General features: G+C 42.1%; 1 pseudogene; it reads left to right on the plus strand.

Moving 5' to 3' along the window:
• Nucleotides 1–23,498, plus strand: part of LOC123522717 — a 38,582-nt pseudogene that overhangs the window by 14,044 nt on the left and 1,040 nt on the right.

A 23,498-nucleotide genomic window follows, 5' to 3' on the forward strand; every position in this document is an offset into this window, starting at 1 on the left:
TCATTAATGCATCTGCTCTGCCTTTTATGGATCCTAAAGGAATCATTACTTAATACAATTTCTTATTTATACTTTCTACTTAGATCGCAAGGCGTTCATATGCAAAGGGAGACTGAAGTGCGCAGGCTCTTCTCTGTTCCTGAGAAGAAATGGGGCATTAGCTACTATTTAAGGTTTAGTCCTGAGAGTCTGAAATTTTGCGGCGCTCTGGATGAGTCTGTCAAAATTGGCTGTGTAACTCGTAAGTGCATTTCAAGAGAATTGTTCAAAAACGAAGCTAGAGTGGTTCTTTTCTTTTCAGACAGAATGTGGGAGAGATGAGATTATAGACAATGGAAACATTAAGATGACTAGAGTCAGTTTAAGTTACACATTCAGAAAATGCTTCCACAACCTGTCAATTGCCAAAGGCACTCTAAGACAATCCCATCCTTGCTTCTCTCACACTTGCTGTGTTCTTACCTTTGTTCCTCTTGGCCATTTAGCAGCGTCTCCTCCAGTCTTCCCGGCCTTGTTCTCTCCACCTCTCCCTTCTGTTCTGCCCTTCTCCACCTGAAAGTGATGGGCATTATTACGCAATGCCTATGACTTATTACCTAGTGGTTAGGCTTTGTGTACTTGCGAAGATATTTGGGTATAGACATTCCTACCTTTGTATTCAAACTTCCAGGCACTCCTAAGAGAAAGGTTTTGTTTAAAAATGGCAGTTTGGAGACCAAAATTACAGTTGTGATAGGAAGCACTTCCTATCCTCCTCATTAAAATTTTAATATTTCAGAAAACAACTCAAATGTGTGTCATTCCCAGTGGTTAAGTGGATCTCTTCATTATTTACTCAGTGTGCCATGCCTGCTCCAGTTGACCTTTTTTTTTTTTCCAGTTGACCATTTTATCGTTATTGCTTGGTACCCCCTAATTAAATACATGCCCTTCAGTTCAACCAAACCACTCACTGGTCCCCAGCTATGTTCTGTAGTTTCCTGCTCCTGTTTCTAGTTGAGTAGGATGTCTGTCTGATGTTTTTCTTCTAACTCATTTGACCACAATAAAACTCTATCTGTTCTCTTTTTCTTCTGTAGAAAGTGCAGAACTGGTTGCAGCATTTGTACGGCACTGCAGAGATAATTCAATGTAATTATCAAATAAATGGAAAACAAATTGTATACTTCCCCTACTTCACTGCTATTGAGACCTGCATAAGATTTCTTTTCTCCTGATAACAGTCACCTTACTGTCTCTAATTATCCCTTATAAAGTTTTCCTGTTAACACTGTATAGATCATACAGCTTGAACCTTAAGAGTATTTTTATATATGCTTCTTATTGATCTCAAATATTAATAAGACCACAAAGTTAGGAGATTATTTTTATGAGTAATATTGGATAGAAATAACTTTATCTTACACTTTATGCTTTTTAATTAAGGTGAAATTCACATCAGAGAAAAATAACCTCAAGTGTACCATTCCTTGGCATTTAGTACATGCACAATGTTGTGCAGTCACAACTTCTATCTTATTCCAAACATTTTCATCACATCAAAAGCAAACCCCATACCCATTAAGCAGTCACCCCCGATCCTCCTTTCCCTACCCAACCCCCTGGAAACCACCATTCTAATTTCTGTCTCAATGGACATGCCATCCTGGGCATTTCAGATGAGTGGAATCATACGAAGGGTGGCCCATTTTGTCTGGCTTCTTTCACTTAGTAAATGTATCCAAGGTTCATTCATGTCTAAGCATGTATCAGTAAGCACTTCATTCATTGCTATGGCTTAGGAATAGTCTACCACAATTTGTTTAGACATTCACCCATTGATGGGCATTTGGGCTGTTTCCATTTGTTGGTCAATTTATTCTTTTTACATCCTAGTCTGCACTTGAATGAAAGGTGTGTCCCAGAGAATATTACAGCCCTTGTTAAACACCATATTCCTGATGCCAAATTAACAGCACAGCGTGGTGGAAAGCTTGTATATATTTTGCCTTTGGAACGGACAAATTTCCAGGTAACAGAATGTAGAGACCACATACATAATGATTAGGGAAAGATGTTATTAACATGAGTGGCGGTAATCAGAATGCTGGCTGATGTGTAAATATTTGAAAACTTGCTCAGGGTGTGGAATTATGCGTTAGTGTGAGAAGCCCTGGTGGTGTGCTGGTAATGCGATAGGCTGCTAACTGCAAGGTCAGCAGTTTGAAACCACCAGCTGTTCTACGGGAGAAAAAGGATGCCTTCTCTTCCCAGAAGGACTTCCAGGGGCAGTTTTACCCTGTCCTATGGGGTCTCTATGGGTTGGGATTGATACTATGGCAATGAGTTTTGTTTTAGGAGTGCATTCAGGTACTTCATATTCTTAACCCCAGTGTCAGTTTTAATACATATATGTTTAATGTTGTATGCCATCAAGTCAATACTGACTCAAAGATACCTCACATGACAGGGTAGCTCGTTCTCTGTAGAGTTTCTTTATGGGCACACATCACCAGTCTTCTCTGCCACAGACCCACTGGTAGGTTCGAACTGTTGACCTTGTTAGCAGCCAAGTGCTTAACTGTGGTGCCACTAGGGCTCCTTGTTCTAATATTAGCTCCTAGTATTATCTCCACTTTGCTTATGCATAAATCAAAGCATGAAGACCTGGGAACTAACAGATTGTATATTACAGAAATTAAAAAAAATGATTGTATTATGTTTTGGTTTATGATTAATATATTTAACCTATCACAAATATTTCCTAAATTTGAAAGTATAGTTATTGCCCATTTCATTATAAATTATATTATTTGGAGGTGTTCTTGTGTCTACTTTTAGGCCTTTACAGGGATCTTGATAGATGTTCTAACCCGGGCATTGAGGATTATGGTGTTTCCAGGACAACTTTGAATGAGGTGTTCCTGAAAGTAGAAGGAAAACCAGCCATTGATGAATCAATGGTAAAATTAATAAAAGGGAAAAAGGAACTTAATTGTATCTGGTGTGCAGTATTTCATCTTGAAAATGTACTTAGAATGATGTAGTTACATATGTTGTAAGGTTCTCTGGTTCAGATGTGAGGAGCCCTGGTGGCAGAGTGGGTTGCGTGTCGGCCTGCAAACCACTAGGTCAGCAGTTCGAATGTCCCGGGCTCTTCACAGCAGAAAAGGGAGGCTTTGTGCTCTTGTAGTTTCATAGTCTTGAAAACCCAAAGGGGAAGCTCTATTATGTCTTAGAGGCTTGCAATGAGTGGAAATCAACTTGATGACAGCAGCACTTCTTTGGTGATGATGAAGACGATGAGGATCAAGGGAAAGTGCTGGGCAGTGCTTCCTTCTGTTGTACCCAGGGTTACAATGAGGTAGAGCCAACGCGGGGGCTCTCACAGCAGCATGGTCGGCCTTGGGGAAACATAGAGCACAAAATAAAGACGCCTGTGCCACCTTCGTGCCTTGGCTCTTCACACCGCTCTCTGCCTTTGATTTCTTACTTTGTAGCAACATGTGTTAAGCACATGGGCTTCCGTTTTGTTCGAGCCCAGGTCTGGGGTAGATAATGCATAGGTAGTATTAGTTAGTTCTTACAGATACAAAGAAAAGTACAACAGAATTCTGGGTTAGAAGTTATTTGATTGTATTTTTGTGGCATCTTGAAGGCCTTATACCAATGCCTTCATGCTTCTATTATCATGAAAACATCTGCCAGGAACAACAACAATAGACCAAACCTCACTGCCTCCGTCTATTCTAACCCCGCAGGACAGGATAGCACCTCCCTGTGAGTTCCTGAGACTAAAACCCTGTAGGGAGGAGAAACCTCATCTTTCTCCCTCAGATCGGCTGGTGGTTTCAAAATGCTGGCCTTGCCAGCTCAGCTTGTCACCACTACGCCACCAGTTGAATTGCCGTTCTCTGAGAACTCTTCTTTTTACCTCTGATTGCTCATCTGGTGTCTTCTTGGTTTGGGTTCAATGTTATCTTAATTATCAATATCTATATTGTGCTCTTTCATTTTCATTTTATGTGTTCTTTAAGTTGATTATACATTTTATCTTTTTTTCTTCTTTTATATTCTTTTGAAGTTATATACTTGATATCTTCTTTTGTGCTTATACTTACTGTTTTTTCTTTTTAAAGATCATTTTATTGGGGGCTCTTGAAACAATTCATACATCGATTGTATCAAGCATATTTGTACTTATGTTGCCATCATTACACTAAACTCAGTGTCCACGCAACTCTCCACTGAATCGAGAGTGAGTCCATTGTTTTAAGCTAATGGTAACTTTAATCTTTTGTAGCAAAAGCTATATTATTTCTATCCCTTTAGTGTTCTTCCAGAGATGTGGAGAACTTTTTATATGTACTAACTTCCACTTTGATCAGACATAAACCATATCACATGGTTTATCTTTTGAAATTCTAAATATTTTAAGTTCTCTGAACATGATTTTCCTAGAATTGATTTGATAAGTCTTTGAACTGATAAAGCCCCAGGTGTCAAAGTTTGATTTTTAGAGCATAGATTTTCTTCTACTACATTGTTGTTTTTTGCTTCTTTCCCATTCCTTCAGTAGCTACTGTAATACTGCTATGAATTAGATTACTTACATCTTTGCCCAAGAGACTTTAACTCCGACACTCTTGGACAAAAAGATGAGCATATAGGAAAAGTTGAACAATGTACATCTACAGCAGCACTTTATAAATGAGGGAGTTTGTGTTTTACAGATTTTGGAACTTGGGGACAGGTACAAAGAGATCAGGCAAAAGACAAGAGAGAACTTGTTGTCCTGGAAAATGTTTCATCTTCCCTCGATGAAGCAAGGAAAAGACGAGCGGCCTGTCTCTCTGGAGGCAGCAGCTGTGTGCAATAGCAAGAGTCCGCTTCTTAAAGTTAAAGAATGGAAGAAAAAGCCTGTTGACCATGTAAGTTTCATAGTGCTTACACTTTGTTTGGTCAGAGCACCAAAACGAGATAAAAAAAAAAAAAAAAGATTTTTAGAAAAACTCATCTGAATGCATTTCAGCCAGTGTTGGTGGTATTTTGAACACAGAAGCCAATTTCTATTTGTTCAGGTGGGGATAATTAAAACTGATGAGGACTCTGAATTGTCACAAGAGTCTGCGTGTCAAAGCACACAGAAGTTAACAGTTAGATCTCAGTCTATAGCCTCGCCCTTTGCCCCCCAGGAAGCTCTCCGTGGTAGGCCCAGCAAAGACTTCACACCACTCTCTGGAGTCCATGGATGGTTCACACACTCCCCCACAGCCCAACCTCATCACCAAGCATCCCTGCAGCACCCCTGCTTATCTCTCTATTGGGCCTATCCCTCCACTGCAGAAACTAACTCAACACTTGTGAGACTCTCCATACCGTACTCTGTGTTCAGTGTTTTTAAAATATACCAAAGGAAATCAGACATGAGATAACACCAGGGAAGGTGGGTAATTAGAAGTCCACTAAATAGATATAACACACAATAGGTAATCCTGTAAACGATCATGTTTTAAAACGGCGCCATTGTGTCCAAACATGGGCAGCACCAGAGAAAGAATCCCACACGAGGGAAAACTCAATGTGGTGAAGGAGAGTGGAACATGTAAGCAGAAAAAGGAGCGTGGAAAATCACACTGACAAAGAAGGACCGAGCCTGGGGTAACATTAGGAGCAGGAAATCCATTTGCTTATTTGAGGTTGTGGAAACCTAGAATGTTTGAAATAGTTGGGACTATATGATACAGAACTAAATGGTTTGTATGAAAAATGAGTTGGTTTTGATTTTGTTTATCTTTTGAGCAGGATAGTCACATAATTAGCACACAACCCCCAGAAGCTTTATTCGGTAGCGAGTAAACTGCGTTGGAAATAGTATACAGTGGAGACCATGTAAACAGTCAGTCATGCAAGACAATGTTGAAATGAATCAGAAAACACATAAACATAAAGGTCCAAGCTTGTAATGTGGAAAAGAGCAGAAGATACTGAAGCAAGCACTAATAATAATAATAATAATAAGATAGGGAGAATTGTTCAACATTCTGGAAAAGATAGTTAAGGGAGAGCGATGAATTAAAGAAGACTGGATTCTGGAAACCAAATGAATGAGAAAATGTCATAATGTACGAAACTGGGAGCGGGGGAGGAGGAGACACTGAGTTTAGTAAGGGTTGGTGTCAGTGATATGGCAGGTTGCCGTGATCCAGCCAGATGGAGAAGTACGGGGCTCAAGTGGAGCAAAAAAAGGAGACAGATTGAAGAGCTTCAATCAGCAAACATTATGAACTTCCATGAAGCGTCCAAGGAAGATTGTTTGGAGAAAGACAAAGACTAAAGTTAAAATTGTAGGAACTATCTGATTTTAGAAAGAACAACAAGGCAAGTTGGCGGGGTGGGTGTCAGGAAAGCATGATCCAAATGTTTGCTTTATATTTACAACTTCTCACATACTATCCATTGTCTGCTTATACCTGAAAAACCTACAAAAATTGGCATTGATGAATTCATTTTCTTTCACATTTTCCTTCACGTAGGTTACTGCTTTTTGGGATTCGATTTTTCCTTCAGCTTTTGGAACATTTCTTCTATGAGCTGTATCAAAAAAATTATTCTTGGGAACTGTCTCCTAACCTGTATTTCCTCTCACCTGGACAACATCCACAAGACCACTTGACTGATTTATTAGTCATCGATAAGACAGGTAAATATGATGCAGACATTCGAAATCCAAAAATGTCCTTTTGAGAGATTTTTCTGCCATTTATTACATTTTTGCTTTTTCGTTCCCTTCTATGTTAGGGTCGAGTATCAATACTTTATTCATTCCCCGCAGCAGTAGAACGTAGCTTTTCAATGGATGCCTTGGGAACTAGAAATGGCATAGATGATCGCTCATACAAGGGTGCTTTCATTGTGTCCAGTGATGAAAGGGTGTGTTAGATTCTGATTGGTACATTTCATAGATACTGGAGTATAGAAGGATAATATGAATAATATGTGAGGGGTACCTTCCCCAAACTGGATCTTTTTTCAAAGATATGTATTTAATGTTTTTTTTATAAAACCACCTTATCACCTTCAAAGTACTTTCCATTACACTTAATACAGTTGTCAAATTTGTGATTCCATTCTTGAAAACATTGTTCAAATGCATCTGTTTAGATGGCTGACAGCACCTCCCTAGGTTTTTCTTCACCTTTTCTGCCTCCTCAAACCACTGTCTTTTCATGTCCCCCTTCATTTGTGGAAACAAAAAGAAGTCACACAGAGCAAGGTCAGGTGAGTAAGGTGCCTGAGGCACTGTTTTTTGTCAAAATCTGGCACACCTGAGATGGCTGCATGAGCAGGTGCATTGTTGTAGTGGCAAAACCAGTCCCCCATCTGCCAAAAATCAAGCCTTTTCTGTTGCACACTGTTAATGCCATCTTTTCAAAACCTCCAAATAGAAAGCTTGATTTACAGTCTAACCTGGTGGAATGAATTCAAAAATGCACTACAAGTCAACATTTTCATCTGTTCGGGAAGTTGATGGACATGCAGAATGAGGCTTGTCATCAATCGACATTTAACCTTTTTTGCAAGGAGAAAACCACTCATACACTTGAGTTGTTCCCAGAGTGCTGTCCTTGAGTTTTTCCCATCGTGCTGTCCTTATAAGCTCTGTTCAACAGTACAATAGTTTCTGTGTCATTTTTCCAGAGCAGAAAACAAAATTTCACAATCACGCACTGTTCTCTTAATCCAGCCAGCAAAATAACAAAACAAAACGAAGTTAGAGTGAAATGTCGCTGGGTGCACTAACTCAGAACAGATTGTCTAAAGCTCGCCAAGCAGGAAAAATGTGTACTACCAAAGTTTCCCTGGGCCCAGCACAGTTCCGGCTTTGTTTGTTTTAGTATCCCTTGTATATCAATAGACATAAATGGTCAATTTGATACAAACAAATGAAATAGTTTTCGTTTTTATAGGGAACATCGGGGTCTCAGTTGTTTGCCCAAAGACTTCATTAATTATAAATGAAGTAGTGTTTACTTTTATTCAAATTATATGTAATGGTACAGTGAGTGATTTATTTAAGTCTTATTATCAATTAGATTTCAGTTCAATAATTAATTTAAATCTTACTAGCAATTGGACTTAAATTCAAATGCCATCTTAGTGTATCTGCCAAACACATGTCTGATTATGTCTATTGTGAATTATCATTTGAGTTGCCAAGAATTAATATTTGTGCTTAATTTGTGTGTATGTAACTTTGGATTTTCATGTATGTAACTTTGATAAGAAAAAGCTTAATTTTAAAGCTGTTAAGCTTTAAACAAGTGAGCCAAATATTTAGATAAATATACTCACCTAACTGATATTAAATACCTTAGTTTCTAGAAACTGAAAATGGGTTCATGAACCATCATCAACAAGTTACCTGGGAATTTGTCAGATATAGAACCTCAGGCGCATACCACATCTACACAGTTAGAATTTGCATTTTCTTAAGATATGCTAATGACTAATCTGTTCATTTAATTTGGGAAGGGTTGCCTTACCTAGCAGCATCTAAATATTGAAATGTTTTATATACCGAATTTAAATTTCTGCATTCCCTTGAAAGAGTCACTCCACAAACCAATTCTGAAAAATAGCTGTTCAATGTAGACCTGATCTTCTCCCCATATTTCTTCAATCATTTATGAGTTAAGTTTGAGTTGTCCAACCCTTTAGCAGGCAAATGGAAGAAGATAAGAAGACAGGGTTAAATGGATAGACCACAAATGGCTATTTATAGCCTGTCAGAGTTAGTTTTCAGGTAAAATTTCCAGGCCAATAAGAAAATATCTTCAATCAAAATTCTCCCTGATATGCTCTACTAAAGTTGGCTTCCAGCATGCTTATAAAAGGAGGTCTAAAAAGTGGCATCCTTACCATCAATGAACATTGCTGTAAGTCAGTCATGTTACTTGATTTACTTGACTATCAAAAAAATGCATTTTCAAAGCGTACCTAGTTGGGGCAATATATTGTTGTAGTGAGTACCGTCCAGATGGCTTTGTCTAACAATGGCCCCGTGGAACAGGGAACAAGATACCGTCCAGTGCTGTGCCCTCCTCCTAACCATTCCAGTGGGAGCCCATGGCTGCAGGCACTGAGTGAACCCACCGCACTCGGCAGCTCCCTCTTTTACATTGACTTTGGACTTTACCCACATGATGAACAGGGGCTGTTCTCTGCTGACAGCTTGCTTAGAGTTGGAAAGAGGAAGTCTTGCTGGCTTCCTTTTGTACGAGCCTTCTGGTTGTATTCGCTCCAGAAGAGATTTGTTGATTCTTCTCACAGTCCATGATATATTGCATGTTCTTTCCAGCACTGTCATTCAAACCCATCCAGTCTTCTTTGAGCTTCCCTGTACATATCCAGCGTTTGCACACAGAGGAAGTGACTGAAAATACACGTCTTGGCCCAGACGTGCCTTAGTCTTCAATGCGTCCTCATAACACTTCACACTTAAATGTGTTCAAAAGCGAGCTTTTGAAGCAGATTCGCTCAATGAAATAGGATGTTTGATTTCCTGGATGCTGCTTAATGACTACTGATTGTGCATCTAAATAAAATAAAATCCTTGGCAACTTCCGTCTTTTCTCTGTTGATCTCGGTGTTGCTTATTAGCCTACAGGTGAGGGATGTTGTTTCCTTCAGATTGAATGGTAATTCATACTGAAGGCCATATTCTTCGATCTTCCCAGTAAGTGTTTCAAGCCCTCTTCACTGTCATCAGGCAAAGTGTGTCATCTGCGTCTCACAGGTTGTTACTGAGCCTTCCTCCACACAAATGCTATGTTCTTCTTTAGGTCATTCACTTTCTCGGATTATTTGCTCAGCATCCAGGTTGAAATTAATATGGTGGCATGATGCAACCTTGATGCACAACTTTCTTGATCTTAAACCACGCCGTATATCCCCATGTTCTGTTAGAATGGCTGCCTCTCAAGTGGAGAGTCTGCATATGCGTGAGTCAGGCTTCTGGAATTCGATCTAAATAATGAATTTAGTTGCTCTTTTTTCTCTAAGGGAAAAGTAATCGGGGGTTTTAAGAAGTCATAAATATTGTATGTTTTTAAAAAATAATATTTTAGTTGTAATGTTGCCATTGCGAGTTAAGGATTTATGGGAATCTTAGCTTTTGTTACAACGGCTGCTGCCTTTATCCAAACTATCCAAACTTCCTTACAAAAGAAATGCAACACGCTCGACACAAAATACACTTCTACGTTCACGTGAGACTGCGTCGCAGGGTTTGATGGTGTTGCTGCTGAAAATCGTTTGAGGTACTTTGTTTTTGAGAGTTTGGACCCAGATGCCTAAATGGCTGTTGCAGGGAGTGAACATTAAAATGCTGGGTTCCTTGAAGAATATTGGACAGGAATAAAATGATATCTGTGATGGTGACAGTAATCGCATAACAGGTTTACTGAACCATGACTATCTTACTGTATTGTCACTCATTTAATCACCAGAAGACTCCCCTTTAGGATAATAAATACATGTCAGGGGGTGCATCGAATATGTGCTACTATAATGAGTTTTACCACTTCTTACTCACAGGTGGCCAAGCAGGAATAAAATGTTTGTCTGTTTCCCTTTCTTGCATGTGGAACCTCAGAATGGATCATTTAGGCCACCCCATTGACTAATAGGGAGTTGGACTGGTACTGGGTGCATCCCTGTGTTACACCGAAGGTGTTAGGATGGTTTTTTTTAAGAGAAGCTAACTCAAAATCACGAATATAGGGATATGAAAAGAGAAGTATGAGTCCAGAAAGGTGGCTCACACAGTCGTAGGGGTGGTTCAGTCCAGATTGGTGACCAGATATCCTTGGGGAGGCTTTTCCTGACTCGTGTAACTGCCTGGGGTTGGTGGGGAAGCAGGTATGTCAGAAGATCAGAAGCCCAGGGAGGCAGAGAGGAATTGGTAGATAGATGGGATGGCAGGCCACAGAGAGCTCCTAGGAGCCAGAGGCGATGCAATGGGCTACAGGCATGCCTACCAAGAGACCAGACACGAGACCCAAGCCAGCAAGAAGGAGGTTAGGAAGGAAGAAACATGGAACCACAGGGTTCTCCACAGCCTCTCGTTTCTAGATATCAATATAGGCCACACCCCCAAGCAGACATCCTCAGACTGTGCCCTGCGTCTTATGGGCGTGAGCTTACTACCAGATCAAGGAGGATCCTGGCCAGGCCACGTTGACATAAAATGGAACTGCCACAATCAATGAGCGTTTTCTTTACAGACACGTGGGTTGACGCGATCACATTCACTCTCTCAATGGCAGTCCCCTCTTTCCAGAAGGGGCTAAAGGTACTTGGTCCAGGGTTAAACAGGCCTGGACACAATCAGCATGGGCATTATAAAACTTCTGTGGGTGAATTTTGGAAAAGATGGTCCCTTTAAAGCTTCATTCAAGGGGCTTTTATGTAAAATTCAAGATGGCTTTTCTTGCTACCCCGACATCCTTAGCATCACCAGCTGATACTGAGCTGTGTGAAAGTTCAAGAACTAGCATAGGTTGGGAGTGCCCCCCACCCCCTCTGCTTTTAATGGTGCCTCTCCTCAGTGAATACTCCCACGGCAAATACAAAGTACCGTTCCTCCGTGTCTTTTATGAGGCCACCCAGTCACGATTTTCTTTCGATCTGCTGTTCCCACTCTTCCTCCGGCTTTGTTAAGGGCTAATCTGTCTGGGTTGAAATCCTGTCTCTCTTACTCTCAAACTATACGGCCTGTGAAAGTTGCTTAATTAGTCTATCCCTCCCTAAGGTAACCATGCTTATCTGATAGTCAACAGAAGAGAGTATCGAAAACCAAACCACATGGCTGACATTTTGTGTAAACATGAAGAATCTTCAAGGAAATGATAGAACAACTTCTGTTGAGCTTTAGTGCAATTTGCAAGTGTGCATGGTTTCAAAGGGATGAGTGTCTTTAGGAAACAAAGGATGGGGTTCTTCTCAGCCACCTCTGGTAGTCATAGCACGATGGACCATGAGCTAGTGATGTGGCACATGTCCCCTCTAGGAGCTGAAGTCTCCATGTGGCTTGCTCCACTATTAATGTCTTCACTGCCAAGACAGCTGCATGCCTCTGAAGCAGGCCTGGAGAAAATGCCGGTGCTGTTTGCTAATTGACACAATGTTCATTAAAGGGATATCATAGCATGAATACCTTGTGACTCTATGTTAGCAATTCCTCAGGCCTCAAATCTTCAGGATCTTGTACTCTGTCTCCTATTTCTTTATGAGAAAAAAGCTCACGCTCAGCTATGGGGTTCAGGCCTCCACCCTTCTGCTGACTGGTTTGGTCAAGCCCTGGCAGATACTCCTTTGTACTTCTGGATCCTCCTTCTCATGCAAATATTGGACTACATTTTCAGCCCAGAGGAGATTATATTTATAATTCAAAACCTGTGAATTCAGGTAAGCGACCAAAAGGGGAAAATGAATGTATTAGACTATTCTTCATTAACATTTACATTTAATCTTAAAGTAAATCACTTCAAATGCCCCGTATAGTGGCTTAATTTTGGATCATTGACATCGAATTGTGAAATATTTCCCATATAGCTTTTGCTTGATCCAAACTTATCTTTCCTTTTTTCCAGATCCTGTGTAGTTTTGGCTATGTTTTCTTGACGCATGTGATCGCATTCATACTCCACCATGGGAAAAAAAACAGTGGCATTTGGTCATTTTGCTTCGTACTTGTAAATATGCATAAAGTTTGTGTTCTTTTACTTGAAAAGCATTTCTACGTAAATCTAAGAGCATGTGCTTGGATCACTGTACTAAGAATAATGGAATATCCATCTTGCTCTCTAAAAAATTGGTTTTCTTCTAAGACCATTATGTTGTTGCTAGCCATTGTGGAGGCAGCCCTGACTCGAGGTGACCTTAAATAAAATGGGGGGGGGGTAAGAAGATCATTGGTTTGTTCAAGTCCCTTGTGTTGCTAGTGTAGAGACAGAATCTATTTTGCCTGTGGGCGTGCCTAGAGGCTTCAAAAAATTTGTGGGAGAATTCCATTGCAATTCAATTTAATTATTCCACCTTTTTTTTGAAGTCTCGTCCTATATCATTTCCAAATCCCTCATTCTCCAGCATTTCATTATCTTTGAACCACTCCACTCAGCTAGACTCATCTTTCCAATGATTAACTTACAATTTCATGTCGATATTTGATGAGCATTTCAATGATGAGATATAACACTCTGAAGTTCTATTCTTCCTCATCTCTTACTACTTTATATAATTACAACGGGGCAACTTGTTTATACCAGAACTCTAAAATCACCCTTGATTTCTCTTTTTAGCCCGTCTCACATTCAATCCATGAGCAAGTCCTTTATACTCTAAAGAGTTCCTTAGTCTGTTTGCTGCTTCCCAATGGCCCCCATGGCTGCCTACCTCTGGAGTATTGCAGCAAATCTGTAATTGTCTATCCTGCTTTTACTCTTGAACGCTGGTGGTGTAGAGAGTATGTAATGGGCTGCCAACTGCAAGTTCATGTGCAAAAATCATTAACACTCCACAAGGGAAAGAGGGGGCTTTCTGCTTCTGTAAAGAGTTCCAGTCTTGGAAATGCACATGGGCAGTTCCACCCCATCTTAGAGGATCACTATGAGTCGGAATCGATTCAGTGGCTGCGAGTTTTTCTTCTTCTTTTTTTGGATTTTCCTATAACCTATTCTCCACATATAACCAGAGTGGTATTGGAAAAATAAAATTTCATTGAAAACTATAATCTACATAGAAGCTAGTGCATATATTGTAATTATCCAACTCTATAGGAAAGTTTTAAATGATTGCAGGGTACCAACACACACATCAGTAAGTAGAAAGTCACCAGTGCCTCAGAAGCCTTCTCATGCACCCACCTTACTCCTTCCCCATAAGAAACCACTGGTTACAGTTGTAGACCTCCAGGTTAGATTAGTCCATTTCTGAGCGCAATATTAGCAAAATCCTGTGGATGCACATTATCTTGCATCTGCTCATGCTCAACTTTGTCTTGCTAAGCTACCCAGGCTGTTGAATCTGAGATGCCTAGTGGTTATTAATCCCTCTTGCTATAATCATACTGATAAATGTGCTTTAATTAATTAATTCCTTTGTTGTCAAAAGACATTTCATGATTTCCTGCTTTGAAATTTGGGGGCGTTGATGGCGACAGCAGTCTTGTATGCCTTGTAGTACACAGAAATGCATTGCCGGGTATACAGTTGGAAACAGACACATTTGATAATGAATTAGTCATAGCTTTAGTGCTTCCAACAGTGTCCCAAAGTGGTGACAATTGCACTGGGTAATACGGAGGACATTTCGCATCTTTGTCAACATTTAGAAGAAACTAAAATACAATGCAACAAGTAAATGGAAAGTATGGAATAAGAAGAAATTTTAATAACTTCCAGTTTGGGTCAGAAATGAAATTCAGCTCTATGGAGTTCACAAACTAAACACCTAATTGACAATAGACATTTTTGAGTAGATTACATTAGGCTGACAGATACCAGATAAAGTCAAATTCAAGACCAAAGCTATTAAGCAAAGGGGAGAAAAGGAATACACTGAAAAATTGTATCATCTAAGAAGACAAATGCAAGACTCATGTCCTGTTTACAAAGCAAACAACAGCAAAACCACACAGCACACCCACCCTTCAAGACAGCAGCAGACTTAGATCGCCTGTTTCCGAACTGAGAAAATATGAGCCAGCATGCCAAGACTTAATTAAGACACTGTACAAGTGGGACTTGAGTAGTTACGTAGAAGAAGACATCTGTGTGAGGACAAGAGTCGAGCCAGGTATTAAGAATCCAAGAGGAAATTGTGCTGCTGTGATAAAAAGAAAAAAAAAATCCAGTATGACTTAAAGCGACGCAAAAGTTAGTCCTTGCACCTTCAACATGCAATTCTGATGGGGGAAAGAGAGGTGACAAAATACTGTTGATTATCGCTAAAAAAGTATTTGAGAGATTGAATTGATGGTCTAGGGGCAAAACAACAACTACAACAACAACAACAAAAATTAGGAACCTTGAGAGAAAATTGCCTTACCGGAAGAGCTGGGGTGTTGCTGGCTTTGAACTGAATTGGGGAGTAGTCCAATGTCCAACAGTGTGCCTGTCCCTGGGCACTCCCTGGACGCCATGAAAATTGATGCACAACATCTGTCGTGATTCACAAAAGAAAGCAATCAGGCCACCACCCACAGCCCAAGCTGAACGTCCTGCCTCTGTCCACATTCCCAGAACTCACAGATGTTAACAGAAATCAATGCCCGACTTCAAACTCTCAGAGGAAAAACCAAGCAGATGCCAGCTCTCAAGGAAGATGTGTTCAAAGAAATGATAAATAGCTCTTAGGCAAATAGAAGGGCTGAAGAGAATGGTGCCGGTGAAATACATCCCAATAAGAAAGGTGACATGCAATCCTGGGAGCGCGCACAATGGTGTCATTAGCAACAGCCGCAGCAACTGCACTGACAACTCATGAAAGGCATTAACACAGAATCCAAAACACAGATGAAGAACAAATAACTTTTTCTGAAGAACTTTCTTCCATCAAATATTTTCACAGCACGAACCCAAAAAGCAATGATTCAGTGACCCAATTTTTAAAAAAAACAAACAACATCTTGAATGAGAAAAATGAGCTACAAAGACCAATATAATTAAAAGCAAATAGTGAATTCTGTAGATGGCTGAAAATTTAATTACAGAGGTACAGTAATATGCAGGATTAAGAAAATCCCCATGAACCGGCAAAACAAACAAGCAAATTGCTATAAATGACAAAAGCAATCCAACGTAAGAATAATTAATGTAGCTCATTCAATTACTTCTTTAATTTGTTGTGTAATGAGAACAATTTTCTGACAGTAAAACTGTCGAATTGTTGTACACAAAGAAACACCATGCGATTATAAAATAAATAGCTGGTGTGCCTAACTCTAAAAGGATGTTCTTGATTTGTTGCATAATTGTAAAAGGCAGAGTGATGTGTAATCATCATATTTTTAAAAGCTCCTGTACCAGACTGAAGTGTAACGAGATGCCCAGGTGGTATGTATGGACTTGGAGTTTGAGAATCAGTAGTTTATTTTTGAAAACCTTTATGATCCAATAAAGTTGAACTGCACAGAGGATACAATATTGGGAGTTGAGGTGGAAATTACAGTAAGAGCCATACAATTCATAATGATACACTTTTAGTGATGCTTTGCTGTGCCTTTTACATTTTAGATCACCATCTTTATAATAGCTGCTGCTGACATAAACCTAGGGCTATTTGGGGGCACATTATTAATACCACCCTTCACTCTGATTGGCTCTCTATTCACTTATTTTGAGGTGAGTAATTCTACTCAGATCCCAGGGTCTTGAAGTGGCTGGCTGTTTGGCCAAGCTCTGGTTTTGTGACAGTGTAGGGACAGCCCTCAGAGCCGCAAAATTTGTGGTCTCTGTCTTTTTGGGAAGCCTGCTCTCCCATTACACCTCAGGGTGATGCTCATCCAATGGGCTTATGAAGGGCAGAGGCAAACCCAGGGCAGTAGGAATGTAGAGTTCCCATGATAACCTTCATTCCAAGGAGCAAGTAGCCTTAGTAGGAGCATGGAGAGATGCCTGCCCTCAACTTATGTTGGGAATATGTTAGTAGCAAAATAGGTTCGCTTACTTACTGCTCTGTATAAAACAATTTCACCCACTCACTACAGATTAGTTAATAAGCAAGCACAAGAAAGCCTGTGTTGACGTGACAGTTTGTGATTCTGGAGGAAGGTGCTGTAGGCTTGGGAGAGGGAGAGGCGCTAGCTAGAAGTAGAATATTTGATGAGGTTAGAAAAAATGTGAAATTGTTTTATGCAGAGTAATAAGTAAGCAAAAGTTTGCCCGGATTTACCTTGCTTACTGGGTAACCTGACACTACATGTTAGGTTTAAGGTGCCTAATGGGGTCCCTGGTGGTGTAGTGGCTACTCGTTGAGCTGCAATCCCCATCATGGTCGGCAGTTCAAAACCGCCAGCAGCTCAGTGGGAGAATAACTGGGCTTTCTACTCCCGTAAGTGGTTACAGTCTCCGAACCCCACGGGGCCTAGCCATGAGTCAACCTGGGGAAATGCCAATTAAGCATCTGAACAAATGAATCAGGGCATCAATGTCTGGGAGTGTGTGGGGATTTGGACGGAAGCTAAATATTTGAGAAACTTCTAAGATCCATTCATAGTAGACAGTTTCAGAAACCCACACGGGCAGCTATACTCTGTCCGATAAGATCACTATGAGTTGGAATGACTCAAGGGAGGGAGTTTATCTGTTTGTTCTTTTTGGAGTAGATAGGTTTTCAAACCACGAGATTGAAGGATAAAACCTACATTTTATAACTAAGTAAAGTATCTGTGGAAATGAAGAATGCCAAGGGTTTGACCTTGAATTTCTAGATGCAGAGGTCGGGAAGAAGAAGAACCATGAAAATAGCATGATAGTGTGTGTGTGTGGGGGGGGGGCTGGGGGAGATGCCAGCCACAGAGGAGGGAAGCATGGGGAATTTCTGTAGTCCAGAATGTCTTCTCAGAAACTCTCCCTCAGCAGTCGAAGTATCAGGCTGTGTTTTACATCTGAAAAAAGAAGACTTCACAGAGCCGCAAGGAGCTAAGGGGAGGTCTATAAGACGACATTTGAGAAAGGGCCATAGGTTGGGCTATGTAGAGGTCACGGGTGATTCTGACAAGAGAGGTGATTTCAGCGACGAGTGGCATATGAACATCCAAAAAAATATAAATAGAGAAGAGGACGAAGCAAGAAACGGCAGTGGTGGAGTTGATCTCAAAAAGGTTGCAGAGAGATAAAAGATTGAAGAACAGACTGAGGTTTTTGTTTGTTTTAAGAAAGGAGATACTATGCTGATATGTGAGAAATTTGTAGCAGAAAAGAGAGATAGTAGCTACCTAACAAGCCAATTTCCTGAGTAGCTGAAATAGGATGGCATTTAGCATGTCAGTGGGGGAGTTGACCTCCCCATTAGCACAGGCAGTCCTCCGGTTAACAAGAGCATGACCACAGAGCCTTAATACAGAAGCAGGGGGTTAGTGGCTCTGCTGATAGGATTCTCGAATGAACGATTCTAATTCCTTAGGACAATAAGAGATGAATTCAGAGGTGACGATGGAGAGGGAAATAATAATAGAGAGTGATGTGGATGAAGAGGGTTGTGGTTTGTAGACTCAGGGGAAAATTAGACCTTTCAAGTGATGGCCACATAGCTGCGTCTACATAGCTCTTGCTCTAGTCTGCTTCTTAGATGCTGTTCAGAGCAGGTGGAAAGTTGGCTTGAACCAGAGTTGGAGTTTTGTCAGACCGATGTAATAAAGAAGAGGCTAAGGGAGGTTTGGTGTAAGGAAGAAGGGGCCATGGAATTGGAACTAGAGAATGGAAGAGTAAAGGACATGAGGAGATTCGTGGACAGTGACGAAGCGGTGAGGCTGCTAGACTAAAGGTCTACCACCTCCATATTATGGAATAAGGACACTGGAGTGAGTTGACAAAGTAAAACGTGAGGGCAGACAGGGCCGTTTGAAATTGATTTGGGACATGGTGCAGTGAATGGCAGTGGCTGTCTACGGCACATAGGGGAGCAAGTCCAGTTTTGAAGATGCCAAGGTCCTAGAAACGAACCAATGGGTAAAAAGCATCAGGTGGTGGGTGGTGACGATGATGCCGTTGTTATAGATGCCATCAAATAGGTCCCCATTTATAGTGATCCCATGAACACCCCAACTCTACACCACCTTTATAATTGTTGCTGTGGTTGGAAATTACATAGACACGGTGGCAAGGCTATTGAATGGACACAAATTTAACTTAAGATGGGTGGAACTTAGCTGCAGATGAAGGTTCACCTAAACACCGTTTTTTCTCTATTTTACAGATTTCTCCTGACTCTATGGATTATTTAGGACCCTCGGAATCTCAAATTGTATTTTTTGGCATTAGTAATAGTAAAATCATTTTCATGTAAATGCTTTCAATGAGTAGGCTTTGAGTTTCTGAGACTTTCATGAGGTTCAAAGGTTTGGGCCTGGAGGTGATATGGGTGGCTATCAGCACCCTCCAGCCTGGCACCTGTTCCCTACTCTCCTCCTGTGCCCTGATATATCAGCTCCATCCAACACCTGAAAAGCAAAGATTACCTGCTGGAGATGAAGGTGAAGACCACCGAGCAGCTAGAGCCCCTCCACGCTGAGATTCTGAAGCTCTTCCCGCGGGCTGCTCGGCAGGAAAGGTGTTCTTTGCCATTGTCTTGGTCATTCTTTTTTAATTACAAGAAATATAAACTTGATTCCCTCAGTCCTTAAAAAAAAAAAAAGAAGAAGTCTCTCATGATTGTGATGTTGTTCATGTTTTAATTCCCAAAAGGCGCCCTGGTGGCACAGGAGGTTAAGTGTTGCACTGCTAATGGCGACATCACTGGATAAAGCCCACTGGTCCCTCTTTGGAAGAAAGAGGGGACCGTTGATCCCAGTAGAGATGCACAGGCACCTTGTAAACCCTGTGGGACAGTTCTGCTGTGTCCTGCAGGCTCTCTGTGAGCCAGAAGAGAGTCCGTGGCTGTATTGGTTGGCTGGTTTTTAAATACCTATTCAAGGAAGAAAAAAAACCACTACGGCCGAGTGAAATTGTTCCTTGAGAATGATTACATGAGCACAAGTAAGCCTGCTTACCTCGCTTCTTGGGAATCCCAAGCGGCATAATGGCGGATGTGTCAGGCTGCCACTGTCCTGCAGCCTCGCTGTGGGTCAGAATCGACTTGATGGCAATGGGATTGGCTTAGAAACCATGGACTGATCAGTCACTCTGCCTCTTCCCTTCTTGAGACCATGCGGCTGTCAGCTCCTCTGTCTTCCTACGATTAAAGAGCCTGGGTATTATGATTGCCTTCAACATCACACAGATGCATGTGTGTAAGCTAACGGTTAGGATGGCCATTGCTCTTTTTCAGATATGCATCCCCCCCGAGGGTGTGACCTTGAAACCCAGAGGTCAGCCTCACTCATTTTCTCTTCCCAGATACTCCCCTCACTCATTTTCTCCTTCTGGTTCTCCTCCGTGATGGTCTACAAGCTGCCCTGGGAGGACGTGTGACGTTTGTCCCAGGCTTTCTCCAAACTGGAGACTGGCGAGAGTGACAGCTTTGAAATCAGACTTGGGTAAAACCAGATGGATTAAAACCTTCAATAAAGCCAGCAGGATGAATGCAAGGCCAGAATGGTGAAGTCGCATTATCCATGGATCGCTAGGGCCTCTAATGCAGCAGCCTCAACCACAGACAACTGAATAAGAACCGGGGGCTTTGTGGTTGTTATAACTGCAAGAGGTGGGGATACGGGGCTGATTCTGGCATTTTGTGGGCAGAGATGCTGTCAAACATGCTACAACCTGCAGGCCAGCCCTTCCCAACACAGGGTGACCCAGTGGCGACTGTCAATCATGCCAAGATTGAGAAACCCTGCAGTGATTGGATGAGGCCCTGGAAAGCTGAAACTGCTGACATTTGGAGCATTGGATATTTACAGATTTACAGAAACACAAAAAAATATGCAGGTAGTCCCCAAGGTTTGAGCAAGGCCCACCTAAGTGTGTCTTTAAGTCAACTTTGCAGGTAAGTTAAAATGGGTGCACATGCTTTTATTTAGTTTGATTTTCGGGCAAGAAAATGCTCAAAGTATGGAAAAGCCTGGCTTCAAAGCTGCATATGCAGCAGGGGAAAGTGGTTGAGTTGAAGAATTCATTGTGAGTACCCGTCAGTTCAAATTGGAGGCACATTTGCATAACACCCAGGGGACACTCTGGGCTGCTAACTGAAAGGTCAGTGCTTCTAATCTACCCGTCATTCCAGGGGAGAAAGATGAGGTTGCTCCCTCACAGAGTTCTAGTAACAGGAGACTTGCATAGGGTCACTTGGTGGTGGTGGGTTTGGTGTGTTGCAAAGGGAAAGCAGGAGTTGTCCATAAACCAGACTTTCTTAGCCCGGGGCTGTACTATGAAACCGGTTTTAATCTCTTTGCAATTTGTACAGCATTGGACTACCGACAAGGACGTTCCTCTCTGTTCAGGTGGGCTGTCATCACTCTAGGCCAGTGGTTCTCAACCTTCCTCATGGCACGACCCTTACACACAGTTCCTCATGTGGTGGTAAACCCCCAAACATAACAGTATTTTTGTTGCTACTACATCACTGTCATTTTGCTACTGCTCTGAATCAGGCGGCCCCTGTGAAAGGGTCATTTGACCCCCAGATTGAGAACCGCTGCTTTAGGCACTTGACTGTGGGTCCTTGCATTGATTGATCACGGGCTTGTTTTCACCGGCCATGTTAGAGGAAGAGCAACGATAAGCTGAGCATCCATCCCACGTCCCTGTTGGTGTGTACTTCTTACTCACCGCTTGCCCTAATCAGGGATCCTCGTGCTTAAAGGCAGTCTTGTCTGGGGCTTTGTGATGGGCTTAAGATCACCACCCCATGTAGACGTTCTTCTCACTTTCTCATCTGGGTGGTCACCCTTGCTTGACCACAGTGACCAGGCCAGCTTAGTGGGCAGCTTTACACAGGCACCCCGTAGCGGGCAGGATGCCCAGTGTTCCACGATCAATTAGGGACAGGGAAGGAGATGTTCTCAGAAAGCCGTCCTCCCAAAGCACAATGAAATCTTTTCTGAAAAAAGCCTTTCCACGAGGTCCCCTGCCAGCTTCAAATTCCTCCCGGTCCTTAATTTGCTACAACTGTGGTGGCCATTTGGGGGAGGCAGGAGAAACCCCTTTTGTAATTGTTTTCTGCTGCATGTGGTGAAGATTACGCAATGTAAAAAATATGGGGATGTAAACGAGCAATGTGTGCCTCAAAACCTTATTTAGATTCGGTTGTATTCTAAACTGGAACATATTTACCAAATGAGGTAGGCGCTGCAGCAAACCAGCCCAACTACATACCCAGTGCCTTTCCCCTTGTCCTGCTACAAAGCTCTCTTCTTCTGGAGGAAGAGCCCACCAGTCCCCACGGTCAAGGTGAGCCACAGCAGGACCCTAAGCTCACAGCCCTCCTGCCCTCAACCGCTTCTCAGTGCCCAGAGCTGCCTTAGGTCCGACGTGGAGATGTGCCGTGAGGAAGGGCAACTTGGGCACTTTTCTCTCACTTCTCCTTCTATTCCCCACCTCCCTTCTCATAAGCTGCTGTTTGGGGGTCTTTGTCGGACCCCCTAGTAGTGTAGTGGGTTACTCGTTAGGCTGCTAACCATAAAACCAGCAGTTGTAAACCAGCAGCCACTCCATGCAAGAGAGAAAGATGAGGCATTCTACTCAGTTACAGTCTCAGAAACTCACAGGGATGGTTCTCCGCTATTCTGTAGAGTCTCTACTCGATGGTAGTACATTCGAAAGGGTCCAAATAAGGAACTTTGGTGGGGTCGTGGGCTATGTGGTGGGCTGTTAACCCTCAAAGTCAGCCATTGGAAACCACCAGTTATTCTGCAGGAGAAAAATGAGGCTTTCTACTCCCATAGATATGTATAGTCTCGGAAACCCACAGGGGCAATTCTACTCCATCCTGTAGCATTGCTAGGATGGCAGTGACGTTGGAGGTGTGTGTGTGTGTGTGTGTGTGTGTGTGTGTGTGTGTGTGTATGTGTGTGTGAGATAGTCATGAATGGGAAGACATACTATGGTATTAAAAGGTGTCTTCAGCACGAGAGGTGTAAATATGCCTCCGTGGCCTCCTGTGTCAACAGTTGCCTTTCTCTTTCTCAGGGGGTGTGTTTGCGGCTTCCATGCTCTGTCTGTAGCTCCTTGGGCTACACTGGGAAATGCTTGCTCTTTTTGGACTCATCACTTTGCATCCCCTGAGTCTCTAACTTGGGATCACTCTTCCCAGCCAGGGGGCCTTCTCGTGGTATGTTTCCTTTGAGGACATAAGAAACATCCATGAATCTTTGCTTCTCCAAACTCTGATCATGCAGGGCAGCTGGCCATCTCCAGTATTTCTTTGTGGCAATTTTTACAGGCATGAGCCACAGACCAGTCTCCATGTCCAAAATTTGCAAGTCAACCCCGCCCTACTCCCGGTACTCAGAGAGGAGAGAAGACATGCCTTACCCTTCTCTCCAAAAGAAAGCTGCTCTCCAGTCCCACCTTTCGACCAAAGAGAGTGGTCTCGGGCATAGGTCGAATGGGCAATATACAGTAAGCTCAAAGTTGGACAAGTCAAGGAGGCTTTCTTTATAAAGGGACGGTGTGCAAAGGTACAAGGAAGTGTGCCGAGCTATACCAGTCCTGGATTCAGAGGGACCAGTGACTGGGAGCAAAGTCAGGTAGAATTGACCACCAAACGAAACACCAATCTTCAATCCAAAGACAGTTGGTCTCAAGGAGGAACTGAAAAGAATAAATGCCTGGCAACCCCATCCTCCCCCCCCC

This window comes from Echinops telfairi, unplaced genomic scaffold, assembly GCF_000313985.2.
Source record: "Echinops telfairi isolate 266 unplaced genomic scaffold, ASM31398v2 ScPeMD7_7458;HRSCAF=8496, whole genome shotgun sequence".
In the NCBI taxonomy this organism is placed as follows: Eukaryota; Metazoa; Chordata; class Mammalia; order Afrosoricida; family Tenrecidae; genus Echinops; species Echinops telfairi.